Source organism: Herpailurus yagouaroundi, unplaced genomic scaffold (genome assembly GCF_014898765.1).
Source record: "Herpailurus yagouaroundi ecotype Mexico unplaced genomic scaffold, PumYag 77, whole genome shotgun sequence".
Lineage (NCBI taxonomy): Eukaryota > Metazoa > Chordata > Mammalia > Carnivora > Felidae > Herpailurus > Herpailurus yagouaroundi.
The window spans coordinates 84,153,151-84,168,272 of NW_024412388.1; the positions used below are offsets into that span (position 1 = coordinate 84,153,151).

The 15,122-nt window shown below is 35.7% G+C and overlaps 1 protein-coding gene across 1 annotated transcript in view; it reads right to left on the reverse strand.

The window, feature by feature from the left end:
• Positions 1–15,122, reverse strand: part of DPYD (dihydropyrimidine dehydrogenase) — an 891,530-nt gene that overhangs the window by 862,787 nt on the left and 13,621 nt on the right. The window lies entirely within an intron of this gene.

Genomic DNA, 15,122 nt, shown 5'->3' on the forward strand with positions numbered 1-15,122 from the left:
GTGTTTGCCATCATTTGTTACCTTGTCTTTTTGATAATAGCCATCCTAATAGGTGTGAGGTGATATCTCAATGTGGTTTGATTTGCATTTCGCTAGTGATTAGAGATGTTGAGCATATATGTCTTCTTTTGAGAAATGTCTATTTGGGTACTTTTCCCACTATTTAATTGGGTATTTTCTTGCTATGGATTCGCTTATCCCAGACATGACACATAACCAGAATTACACTATGTGGCCTTTCTTATTTCTCCACTTAGCACAATGTTTTCAAGTTTTATCCATGTTTCATTTTACTTTTACATACGTTAAAATTCCACACTATATGTAATTTTTGTTTAAATAGTCAATTGGCTTCTAATGAGATTTAAAAAATAAGTAAAAATCATACATTCATCCATGTAGTTACCATTTTTGCAGTTTCGTATTCATCATTTTCCTCCCGTCTGAAGGACATGGCTTCCTTTAACATTTCTTACAGTGCAGGTCTGATGTTGGTAACGTCTTTCAAATTCTGAAAGTCTTTCTTCACCTCTATTTTTGAACACTAATTTCATTGGTATAGAATTCTAGGTTGAGAGTTTTTGCTTTTGTTTTTTCTAGTACATCAAATATGTTACTCTGTTATCTTCTCACTTGCATTGTTTCCAAAAAGGAATTCATTTTTGTCCTTCTGTACCTAGTGTGCCTTTTTTCCCCCCCTCTGGTTGTTTTGAAGATTAAAAAAAATTGTTTTTAATGTTTATTTATTTTTGAGAGACATAGAGAAACAGAGTGTAAGCGGGGGAGGGGCAGGGAGAGAGGGAGACACAGAATCCAAAGCAGGTTCCAGGCTCTGAGCTGTCGGCACAGAGCCTGACGCTGGGCTCGAACTCACCTAACGTGAGATTATGACCTGCGCCAAAGTCAGAAGCCCAACCGACTGAGCCACCCAGGTGCCCCAAAATATTTTTTACTTTGCCACTGGCTTGGAGCGATTTGATTGTGATGTGCTTTGATGTAGTCTTCTTCATGTTTCTTCTGTTTTGGCTTCATTGGTCTTCTTGGACCTATGGATTTATTTTTCAAATGTGTCTTCTGTATTCCCACCCCTCTACCTCTCCTCTCCTTGGGTGATTCCATTTATATGTATATTAGACCACTTGAAGTTATCCCACAGCTCATGAAAACTCTTTTCTTTTTTTTCTCTGTGTTTCATTTTGGATGACTACTATTTCTGTGTCTTCAACTTAATTATCTTTTCTCCTATAATATCTAATCCATTTAGAATTTTATCCAGTGTATTTTCAATCTTAGACATTGTAGTTGCCATTTCTAAAAGTTCAGTTTGACTCTTCTACCTTCTGTGTCTCTATTTAACTTTTTAAACATACAGAATACAATCACAATAACTGTTTTAATGTCCCCTGATAATTCTAACATCTGTGTCAATGTTGTCAGTTCTCAATTTGTTTCAGTTCATTGATTTTTATCCTGATTATGGGTTTTATTGTGTACTTCTTTTCAAAGATAGCTGGTAATCTTTAATTGGATGTCAAGTATTGTGGATTTCACTTTCGTGGGTGGGGGATGTTTTTGTAGTCCTAAAAATACTCTTGAATCTTGTCTAATATATTTCATTTCTTTTGTTTTACTGTTTCGGGCAGAAATGTGTGCAGGAAAGGGTTAAGGCAGTAGGCCTGAGTTGCTCAAATTCTGCACATTCCCAAAAGGAGGCCTATTTCAGAAGTGGCTCTTGACCCACTCTTAGCAACACTCTGTCTGACAGGAGTGTTGGTATGCCTGAAGCCTTGAACCACGCTATACCAGCTAACTAGAAAGTTTAAGCTAACAGTGTGGTTGATGATGAATATCTGATTTTTCTCTGGTGGTCAAAGCTTGAAGCACTATGCCTACATAACTAACACCAAATAAAAACCCTAGACACTAAGGCTTGGGTCAGCTGTCCTGGCTGGAATACTCCATCCATGGTGTCATACATTGTTGCTGAGAGAACTAAGCACGTCTCATATAATTCCATCGAGAGAGAATACCTGGAAGTTTGTGTCTGATTCCCTCCAGACTTTGACCTGTGCCTTTTCTCTTTGTTGACTTTGACTTTAATCTATCCTTTCACTGTAATAAATTGTAACCATGAATATAAAACCTTCTGAGTTCTTTGAGTACTTCTAGTGAGCCAGTGAGCCTGAGAGTGGTCCTGGGAACCCCAGAAACAAAATGTAAAACAATTCCCTATTAATTCACCTTGAGCAGAAGTGGAAGCAGAGACAGGAGTACTTTATTTTAATGGCCACTCCTTCCCACACAGCTTAACTTTGTAAAAAAGTTAAGTTTGACAAAAACTATAGAAAAGTTCTCAAAATGGCAACAAAGTGATATCTCCACTCACTTTTATATTCAACTAAGGGCCAGCCAGTAAGATATATTTGGACATCTGGGTCTTTGGGGAAGTCTCATTAAAAGGAAGGATCACACTTCTTTTTCCCTTCCTCCCTTGTTTTGGAGCTCTGACTTCCAACTTGAATAATGGGGTACACTTGAGGATATCAGCACAGAAACACAGAGACCTGTTGAAAAGTGGTGCCTGGGTGGCTCAGTCAGTTAAGTGACCAACTCTTGACTTCAGCTCAGGTCATGACCTCACGGTTTGTGGGATCAAGCCCCATGCCAGGCTCCATGCCAATAGCACAGAGCCTGCTGGCGAATTTCTCTCTCTCCCTCTCTCTGTCCCTCTCCCATTTGTGTGTGCTCTCTTCCTCTCTCAAATAATAAAAATATTATTTTTATATGTCCCTCTCTCAAATAAATAAACATTAAAAGAAACCTGTTGACAAGAAAAAGGTGTCACATGCCCTATACTACATCTCTCTAGACTTTACATGAGCGAGAAATAAATTACTGCCTTGTTTAAGCCACTTCCATTACTACTTTCCCTATAATACACCTCATATTCTGGTTCTTACAGTGTCCAAGGTGATTCTAGTAGCCAACTAGGTATGGGAAGCCCTGATAGTCCAACAACAAGGGAAAATATTCAGAGCCAGAGTGTATGTAAATGTCATAAAGAAAGCATTTGGCTTATGTACTTAAAAGACAAATGGGAAATCACATCAGCATAAGTTAGTATTTTTCTTGAAATCCATCAAAATGTCAAAAATCCTAAACCAAAAATTACTCATTTCAAAAAATGATCAATGGAAATTTTGTTGTGCCAGCATAGAAAAAAATGATTCATTTTAATCTCCATTGATTGACTGCTAATAGCTTTCTCCACTTTAACTGACATGAATTTTTTACAATGTGGCACAATGATGTGAATAAAAATTTATCTGATGTTCTTTTATTAACTGTTTTCTGGAAACTTTCCATAACTATCCCCTGTATACAACTCTCTCCCTTCAATCCACACTCCCAAAGAGACTGTGTTAAACCCCTTCTACCAGGCTGTAGCAGATAACACACTTCTGTACTCTCAAGATATACCCATCTCTATCAATATTCTCTGACTTAACTTCAGGATTTGTTCTCAGCCTTATACATATTTCAAATAGGAATACAGTTTAACTCCTTTTTCTCAAAATTGTATAATGTCTCTTATTTAAAAAAACAAAAATACTTAGATGTATTTTTCTAATGTTTTTGCACTGGATGATTGTTTCTAATAGCTGATGTTGAACAAGGGCTTCCAGTATGCCAGACACCTTTCTGAAGTGTTTTTCAAGCTGATCATCACAAGAATCCTATGATGTCATTAGTATTATTATTGGCAGTTTACAGGCGAAACCAAATCATGAGAAGGTTAAAGAAGATCCTAACCCACTATGTTGGCTTCAGATTCTAGACTGTTAATCACTACTCTGCACTTCCTCTATGGATTTACAGTCCATTGTATTATCTACAATAATACCTTCATATTTATTTTAGCGTATAGAACTTAAGGACTGCTGTATATTCATTGCAAATACTGAAAAAAGCTTTTCATTGGGCAAATACAATGTAAACAAGAGCTGAATTAAATCAGACTTAAAGACAAGTCTATCATCTACCCATTAGCCACAGCATCTAACAAATTTCCTGATACACAATGCTTATGTGTTGTTGATTTAAATGAAAAAAAAAAAAAAAAACAAGCAAATCTTAGAAATGTTGTTAAGAAAGCTCCAGCAAGACTTGATGACGATAAATACAGGCTGTGAATAGACAGAAAAATAAATGTACCTCCTAGGTCAACAATTTGGAGATTATAAGAAAAACCGATGACTATAAACGGTAATCACAGAAAATAAAAGTTGGGATAGAGAACTAGCTTAGTTCTCTTGAACTAGAATTGAAAAAAAAGGTTCAGTTCTTTTTGGCACATTACTTAAATATTTATGGCATTTACAAATGATTTATAAGCTAAAAAAAATTGACAGTGAAATATAGCATGTTTCAGTGTCTTTCAATTGTTGGATTTGATTTAAGTCCAGACATCTTATCAGAAAAGCTTCCTTAATTGTGAAGGAATCACAGATGCTCTAGTCCCAAAAATACAGTTTATATCTCAGAAATGCCAAGTAACACTACTGCCATTATAATAGAAATTATATGCTTGACACTTTCAATGTACAAAATGTTTTCACATACGTTATTAGATCATGTATTCCAAATGAAATCCACACCTTCTAAAATTTTCTGTATGTGTGCCTGTCTGCCCCACTAGACTTTGAGCATATAGTGACTGGCTATGACTCATCTCAGTATCTTCAGCACCTTGTATGAGGCATAGCATAAAGAATGCTTGCAATTAATTGAATTGCACCTCCTTAGAGTGTTAGAACCATAAGGGACCATAAGGGACCTCCTTTTTTTTTTTTTTTTTTTTTTTTAATTTTTTTTTCAACGTTTATTTATTTTTGGGACAGAGAGAGACAGAGCATGAACGGGCGAGGGGCAGAGAGAGAGGGAGACACAGAATCGGAAACAGGCTCCAGGCTCTGAGCCATCAGCCCAGAGCCCGACGCGGGGCTCGAACTAACGGACCGTGAGATCGTGACCTGGTTGAAGTCGGACGCTTAACCGACTGCGCCACCCAGGCGCCCCAAGGGACCTCCTTTTATGGAAAGACCTAGTACAGTGGAAAAGACAACCCAAAAAAAAGGGCAATAAAAATCAGGACAGACTCCTTACTCCATTACATCACCACACTCATACAAATACTACTATGAAGGTACTCTCAAATATTTTGAATTATCCACTAGTTCACATCACCTCTGGCCCTACTTCTGGTTGGAAACCATATCTAAAAGAGGCATAACAGTTCAGAAGTTCAGTGTTTCAGATTTATTGGATAAAGCTAGATTTCTTTTATTTCCACAGGAAAGATTACATAACCCCTATATTTGAAATAATTCTGTAAGCATTAAAAGTTTTCCATTGCATTAAAATACTCTTAATCTCAAGATGAGTACATTATCACCATCACTTTCAATACAAAGCTTCTTACACTTCAGCTGTCCTTTTACAGATTCATACTGAAAATAAATTTTAAGCAGAATTACATTGCTGTGCAATGAGTAATAATTTCATTAAATTAGTAGCATTCACCTTCTAGTGAGATTTCTTTATTACTTTATTCATAGAATATTTTGTAAAAAAAAAAAGCATACTAAACAGAACCATTTACCTTTTAATACTATCCTTAAATAGGGCATACCACTAGGAAACAATCAGCTATTATTCCCTATTTCAATCTAAATAACTGTAATAACTTCCAGGTGTTTGATAAAAGGCACTTCCCATCACTATATAGATCCATACTTTCTATAAGCCTTACTGGCACTTAAACTTGTTCAAAGGTATAAACATTTTTCTCGAGGATGATAGATATTAGGCTGTAATTAAGGTTATTGTGCTGGCATAGAAGATAATTTGACTTAATGGAAGACATTCTGTGATGGAAATTAACAAGTTTGCTACATAATTACCTAACAGGATTGATTTTTGAGCAACATTTGTGCTATTTACACACTAAGATTTAAGGAAGCAAAGGCTAGATGATTAACAGATCTCTTGTAGTATTTACTATGAAGTGAAATAAAAACTCAAAGGACTAGATACAATTTGTTTAACGATATCACAAAGAATGCAGTATCTCAGATTTCTTATACCTTAAAATTTGTTACAATGAACATCACATATTTTTATGGGAAAGAGTAAAAAAAAATTTTTTTAATTAAAGCTTAATTTAACCATCCTAAAAATACAGATTATGGAACTGGATGAACCATTTGATAACTTAAAAAAATATTTAAATGGTGTTTCTTACAATTTGTGGGTCAATTCCAAAGTAAAGCTTCCATTACAACCAGAAGCTTGTAACAGGCAAAATATATTAGTCTAGTAAAATAATATCTAACATAGGCAAGGCTGTGGAAATGTCTCATGTTTATTAAACTAATTCTATCATTAACATAGCAATATGTTTAGGATCAATTATATCTTTTTAAAAAATATTCCTTGCTAAACTTTTCTTAGTAGTAGCTTACAATTCATTGTTTTCACTTTCAAGCACATTATTTGGTCATTTAAATTAAACTACAAGAGAGGAAACCAGAAATCCATTTAGTGCTTTAAAATTTAAACCTCAAGTGTCCTTTTAAAAATAAGTGTACTTTTCCGAAACTGCTAGGCAAATTGCCAAACACAAAAAGGAAAATACCAAAAATCTGATAAATACAAAGTGAAATTGCACTAGTAGAGGAATTAAAAACAGAAATAGCTACAAGTGTTGCCTCTAAAAAAAAAGAGCTGGGAGAAGATGGGGAGGGGTGCAGAGAAGTCAATGGTGTGCTAGAGCCAGCTCGAATGGGCTCTGGAGAGCTGAGAGTTAATATCTCTTTCAAACTCCACATTTTCAGGGCTTAAAATCTGCCACAGAGGAGTTATTTACCCCATGGTAATTAGCAAACACTACAAATCAGGGCTTTCCTACTCTTCACTCCCAATTAGTTGTTTACCAGTGTGTCACTGGTAAGAATAGTAAAGGGCACCATTGCTTTTCCTTAAAAGCTCTTCTTAATTTATTTTTTTATTTTTATTTTGCGTATTACACTGATTTATAATGCAGTAAACTGCATTATACTGACAAAAATTAAACAACATTTAAAGATGCCATTATTAAAACAATGGGATAATTCAGAGATCCACAAGATTCACTGGGCAGGTAAGCTAATCATAATGTTTCAGTGAGAACACCTTAATAATAATGGAAGGAATTCAAAACTCCTTATCAATCTAAAGTAGTTTCCATGAATATTAAAAGACACTGGTGAGTTTCAGTAAGAACATATGAACTTTTATAACTAGTCAATGTAATTTAATTTCCCCCAGAAAAATTGACCCAAAAAGTAAGTTATCAAACTATCAAGTATACTTAAGCCATAGGTTTTTACACAGGTATACTATTTTAAAATTGATAAACTACATAATTACACAGATTCTTGATATATATATATATATATTACACCCCCCAAACCAACTCTAGCATTTTAGCCCATTATGCCTATTTCTTTTTCCTAATTTTTCCAACAAATAATATGTCCTGTCAGAGGTCAGAGTAGCCTGGAAAAGGGCAAAACTGGTCAGTTGACATCATATTGAGAAGTGATTGATGACATCTCATCAGCTCCCTCCACTGCAACCATCTGGTTTGTGGATTAGAAGCCATTCATACCTTAGTTCATTTACACATGTGAAGGACTCCTTGAAGAATCCATTATAAAATATCTTATTGAGAAATTTTGTGGGAAAAAAATACAGTGGGAAAAAATGAGGTAACATTTGAAGGACTTCCATTCCCATACTTCTTTGATTCCTCATTTTCTTGTCATGTATTTTAATGTCTGAATAAACAGCAATGTAAAATTGGGTTCATATTCACAGTTTTTAGTTTCCAATTCACTACTGACTCTAATCAAACCGTTTAACCTTTCTATGCCCTTGGTTTCAACATTTCTGAAACTGATGCATTTTCGTAAGGCTGGAAACATGTTCATAAGTAAAGCAAAAGAGGAAAAAAATGTTGTGAGTGCACAGATTCACATTCATCCCTCTTTAACCTAACTCTACCAGCCCCTATACTTACACCTGTCTTACACTTGACCCATTTCAGCCAGAGCAGCCCTCCTCCTCCTGTCTCTAAAGAGAGACACCTAACTCATTTTTGGTCCTTGAATTACTAGAGATCAAAGTGAAGGTGGGAGGAGATTGCAACAAAAGTTACACGAGTTTCTTTATTATTTATTAAATAATATCAAAATAACACTGTAAAAGTAAATCATTAAGCTTCATGAATCTGAATTTACAACATGTAGACTTTAATTCTAAAACCATAATTCTAAACCATCACCCCAAAGCACTCTTTACTTTCTATCTTCATATATAGTTATTTGTGAATTTGCCTCATCTTCCATTCTGATATCATAAGCTCATTCAGGAGAGACACATTTATCTTTCTAGCCAGTCCCCACATATACTTAATGTAGTGCCTAGGATACAGCAAGTACTTAATAATTACTTACAAAATTAAATGGTAACTTAAGCTTTGGAAAAAATATATTCAATGTTTATTGTAGATTTTAAAAATTATCTATGTAGTTCTTTGCCATATTTGATAATAAACATCTTTTCCTTTCAAATAAGAACCATACATGTCTATAAGGGTTTTTTGTTTTTTTTCAACGTTTTTATTTATTTTTGGGACAGAGAGAGACAGAGCATGAACGGGGGAGGGGCAGAGAGAGAGGGAGACACAGAATCGGAAACAGGCTCCAGGCTCTGAGCCATCAGCCCAGAGCCCGACGCGGGGCTCGAACTCACGGACCGCGAGATCGTGACCTGGCTGAAGTCGGACGCCTAACCGACTGCGCCACCCAGGCACCCCAATACATGTCTATAAGTTAAACAACTTTATGATAATACTAGCTTACATTTGCATTTATTCTCAATTCATTTGTTCCAAACAAAGCACTATGAGGCAGATAGGAAAAGAATCATGATCTCTATTTCATTGATGGGGAAATCAACTTAAGTTCACAAAGCTAAAAAGTGCCAGAACTAGGACTTAAATAGCATATTTAGAACTCTTTAAAATATGACATTTAACCCTAATTACTTCCTTAAACTATGAATTTGAATGTAATAAAGGTCTTTTCTCTTACAAATGTTAGATATCACCAGCCTTACTATCCTTACATCTGAACTATCTTCCCTCCTTTCCTCTCTTCCCTTCCACAAATATTACAGCTTCTTTGCAATTGAAAACCAAAATCTGTATTTGCTTACAAGGGCTGCCATAAAAAAAAATACCACAAATCAGGTACCTTAAAACAACAGAAATATATTATCTTACAGTTCTGGAAGATAGACGTATGAAATCAAGATGTCAACCAAGCCATATGCCTTCTAAAACCCATAGGGGAAAATCCTTCATTGTCACTTCAAGGTTCCAGTGTTTGCTGGAAATCCCCAGCATTCATTCCTTGGCTTAGAGAGACATTATTCTAACCTCTCCCTTTGTAATCACATAGCTGTCTTTCCTCATATATCTTCACATCATCTTTCCTCTGTGCTCTATTCCTTATACCTGTGCTCTTGTTATCCAACAATTCCTTGGTCACCACACCACCCTCTATCCAAACTCAGAATTTAAATCAAGTTCTCGGTTTCACACCCCACTGTACTTTACAGCAGTCTTGGTGACTTCAGCAGCCACCTGGACCATCCAGCATCTGCTCCTTACTCAACCATCTAACCACCAATATTTTTTTTCCTTCCACATCACCACAGACACCCTCTCTCCTTGTTATATTCTTGACCTTTATATTATTAGTTATCACACCATCTCCAAGAGCTTTATTTCAAACATACCACTCTAATCTTCACCTCTTCCACCTTCATACTCTCCCACCTTCCAACAACTCTTTGACTTTATTGAGGCCACGAACCCATTGAGCACATCACATCTGGCATTCTCACTACTCATTTTCCTATCCTGACTTCCTTCACATTAGATTCCATGATCCACCACTATGACTTCTTCACAACACCTTAATTCTATTCCTTCTCTCACACCAACGTTATTGCCCAAGTAAATCTTAACCCAATTAACTACTCTTTGTCTAAACCCAAGCAGTTAAAAGTGGCTAGAAGAGGGGAGCCTGGGTGGCTCAATTGGTTAAGCAGCCGACTTAAGCTCAGGCCGTTTGTTATCTCATGGTTTGAGAGTTCAAACCTCACATCAGGCTCTCTGCTGTAAGCACAGAGCCTGCTTTGGATCCTCTGTCCCCTTCTCTCTCTGCCCCTCACCTGCTCGCTTGTTTTCTCTCTCTCTCTCTCTCTCTCAAAAATAAATAAACATTTTTTTAAAAGTGGCTAGAAGAATCCACAATCACATTCATGTTAATTTCTTAACAAATTTCAATTGGAAAACAAACTTGCCTAACAATCCTACTATAATTCCTTTTTACTTTCATTCTCCCACTTTCCAGAAAGTTTATTCATACTTTCATCCGTTCTTAAAATTTATATCCTGTTTTCCTCTTACCCTCTGTTAATGCTATTGCCTCACACTCTTATTGAGAAACTAAAAACTGTCAGATGGGAAGTCCCTCTTCTTCCTGCCACCCACTATAGCACGCCTCTGCCATACATCTGACTCTAATGCTTATATTATCAATCCTATTCCCCTTCACCAAAAGAATCTCTTTATACAGGTAATTATCCCTTCTATGTCCTTCAACAGTGGTGTCTCTTTCTATTGGATCTCTTTCCATTAGTATATGTCCATGCTCTATTCTCTCTCTCCAGCTACTTCCCAATTTCTGTGTTCCTCTTTAGAGTGAAACTTTACCCCAGAAATTTCTAGTGTCACTGTCTCACTTCTCTATCTCCTGTTCCTTTCTCAATCCATCCAAATTGGGCCTCTTTCTCCAAAAGTTATTATTAAATTCATAATTTCTCCATGTTACTGAATTAAAAGGAAACTTTCATGCCCTCATTTTACCCTCTCAACAGCAATGTAGAGAGTTGACTATACCACCTCTTTCCTCCTTCCTTGGTTTCTGTGATACCACTGCCTCCTGGCTACTTTTCCTTCTTCTAACCTCCTAAATCTCCAACTCCTTGTCTAGCTACACTCTCTCTTAGTGATTTTACTCAGCCCCAGGATTTTACACATCATTTTTGTATCAATAATTCCCCAATTTCCATCTCTAGCTATGATTTCTTTATTAACCTCAGATACTTATTTCCAGTTGACTACTTGATATCTTTACTTTGGTATCTAATAGGGATTTCAAACTTAATGCCATTAAACAACACTTGTATCTCATACATCTGTTATTTCTTTTTGCCCCTCAGATAAAGTTCAATCCCACCTCTTTAATTTTCATTCTTTGTTCTCAAAAGCTATGGCAGACTCCTTCTGGTACTTCAGGTTTAAGTACAAATGTCACCTCCACGAGGAGGCCTTCTCTGACTGGCCAAATAAGGGAGGCCCCACCAGTCATTCTGCATCAGATTATTCTGATTTACTTTTACCAAAGCTCATGATACTACTGAAATTACCATACAGTTTGAAAATTTTACTGCCTTTTATTTCTATACTGTAATGTAATTTTACTGAGAGCAGAAATCTTTTGTCTTGTTTGTACGCATATTTCTAAAATCTAACTAGTGTCTAGCACATAGTAAGAAATTAATATGTATTTTTGAATATACAAAAAAGTTAAACTTCTGTGTTTAAAACATCAAAATAGAAGATAATCAAAGAGATAGCCCATTGGAGTCAAAAAGGTAATTGGTAGCCATTATTAGTATTAGAGGCAGTTAGGCTGTAACAGGATGTATGGAGGCCAGCAAAGAGGAAGTAATGGCCAGCTACAGAAAAGTCAGAAGCCTATCCTGGTAGCACTCCAAAACAAAGCCACAAGAAGCTGGATCAAAGGAAACAGGCCCAAGATGGCTGACAAAGTAGGCCAGAAAGCCAGGACCAAGCAAGGTAGGAAAGGCACGAAACCCTACTTCCAAGAAATCCCCACCTCCTTGTTAACAACCATCAATAAAAGATAGAAACCCAAACCCCAGCACCCACAGCACTCTCTGTCTCACTCTATCTCAAGAGTGTACCTTCACTTTAATAAACTTTCCTGAATGTGTTGCTATCCTCTATGTTTTGTCTGTCCTTCAATTCTTTCTCGTGACGAGACCAAGAGACTTCAGCGACATCTTTGGAGTAGACTGGGTCAAAGCCTCGAGGCATGGGGTCTCCCCAGTTCACCCAGCAACATTAGCATTTTAATATTTAGTGTTAATTGCGTATTTGCTGAGCCTATTAAAAATGATGAGTATGTAGTATTTCCTTCAATCATACAACAATCCTATGATATAGGTACTTTTACTGTCCCCATTGTACAGATGAGGAAATAAAAACACGGAAAATTGGAGTTACTTGCCAATGTCAAACTAGGATGTGGCACAACTAGGATATGATGGACATTAGCACTTTAATTCCAGAGTCTACACTCTTTTTTAAGCTTATTTGTTCATTTTGGGGGAGGCGGGAGAGGAAAGGAGAAGAGAGAGGGGGAGAGAGAACCCCAAGCAGGTTCTGCACTGACAGTGCAGAGCCTGATGCAGGGCTCAAACCCACAAACTGTGAGATCATGACCTGAGCCAATATCAAGAGTCAGACGTTTAACCGACTGAGCCATCCAGGAGCCCCCAGAGTGTACATTCTTAATCACTAATCTGTGCTACACTTTCATTTTAATTGAAACAAACAATAATGATCCATTATACACTACATTATAATAAATACTATAATAGATAAAGTCTACTAGTCCATTGCTGCTTCTGAATTTGCCTGAAGTTAGTTTAAGTGGATAATATGTTTCCAAAAGAGTATTGATTTTGTGATTTTATAATTCATTAGCATCTAAGTTTCTTAAAATCTGTGATATTTCTACTTTTCTTTTGTATGTGCGTGTACTTTATTATTATTGAAATATAATTGATTTACCATATTATATGAATTTCAGATGTACAAAATAGTGATTCAATAATTATGTACATTATGAAATGCTCACCATGAAAGTATACTTATCATTTGTCATCATATAAAGTTATTACCATATTATTGACTGTATTCCCATGCTGTAGTTTTCTTCCCCATGAATAATTTATTTTGTAACTGGAAGTTTGTACCTCTTAATCCCCTTCACCTATCTTGCCTATCCCCTCTCCGCCCCACCCTGGAAGCCACCAGTTTTTTCTCTGTATTTATAAGTCTGTTTTTTGTTTGTTCATTAGTTTTGCTTTCTTGGATCTACATATAAAGTGAAATGATACGGTGCTTGTATTTTTCAGTCTGACTTCTTTCACTTGGCATAATACCCTCTAGGTCCATCCACATTGTTGCAAATGGCAAGATTTAGTTCTTTTTCATGGGTAAGTAGTATTCCATTATGGGTATATACACCGCATTTTCTTGATCCATTTATCTGTCAACAGACACTTGGATTGCTTCCATAATTTTCTATTGTAAGTAATGCTGCAATGAACATAGGGGTTCATATATATTTTCATGTTAGTGTTTTCATTTTCTTTGGATAAATACTCAGAAGTGGAATTATTGGATCATATGGGATTTCTATTTTTAATTTTTTGAGGCTACACCAATTCACAGTCCCACCAACAGTGCACATCCATTCTTTTCTCCACGTCCTCACCAACAGTTTTTTGTCTTTTTGGTACTAGTTATTCTGACTGTGTGTTATTCTAGTTATTCTGATAGTTCACTGTGGTTTTGACTTGCATTTCCCCAGTGATTAGTAATGCTGAGTATCTTTTCAGGTATCTGTTGGCCATTTGGATTTTTTCTTTGGGGAAATGAATATTCAGGTCCTCTCCCCATTTTTAAATTGATTATTTGTATTTCTGGTGTCCAATTATATGAGTATGTATATTTTGGATATTAATCTCTTATCAAGTATATCATTTGCAAATACCTCTTCCATTTAGTGGGTTGCCTTCTCATTTTGTTGATAGTTTCCTTTGCTGTGCAAAAGCTTTAGTTTGATGTAGTCCCCAATTGTTTATTTTTACTTTTGTTTTGTTTCCTGAAGAGACAGATCCAGAAAAATATTGCTAAGGCCAATGTCCAAGAGATTACTGCCTATGTTTTCTTTTAAGAATTTTATGGCTTCAGGTCCTACATTTAGGTCTTTAATAATTTTGAGCTTATTTTTGTGTATGGTAGTAGAAAACTATATGGTCCAGTTTATAGAGTCCAGGTATCTCATCACCATTTATTGAAGAGATTGTCTTTTCCCCATTTTGTATTCTTGCCTCTTTTTGTCATAGATTAATTGACCATACAAATGTGGTTTTTTATTTCTGGGTACTCTATTCTGTTTCATTGATCTAAATGTCTATTTTTGTGCCAGCAGCATACTGTTTTTGTCACTACAGCTTTGAAATATAGCTTGAAATCTAGAATTGTGATACCTCCAGCTTTACTTTACTTTTTCTTAAGATTGCTTCAGGATCTTTTGTGTTTCCATACAAATTTTATGATTATTTGTTCTATTTCTGTGGAAAATATTATTGGTATCTTGAAAGAGTTGAATCTGTAGATGGTTTATGGTAATAAAGACATTTCAACAATATTCTTCTAATCCATGAGCATGGTCTATCTTTCTTTTTATTTGTCTCATCTTCAATTTATTTCATAAATGCCTTATAGTTTTCAGAATGCAGATTGTTCATCTCCTTGGTTAAATTTATTTCTAGGTATTTTATTCTTTTTGATGTTATTTTTAAATGGGGTTGTTTTCTTAATTTCTCCACCTGCTACTTCATTATTAGTATATTGAAAACAACAGATTTCTGTGTATTAATTTTGTATCTTGCACCTTCACTGAATTCATTTGTTCTAAGAGTTTTTTGGTGTAGTCTTTAGAGTTTTCCATATTTAGTATCACACCATCTGCATATAATGACAGTTTTACTTCTTACCAATTTATATTCCTTCCCTTTCTTTCTTTCTTTCTTTCTTTCTTTCTTTCTTTCTTTCTTTCTTTCTT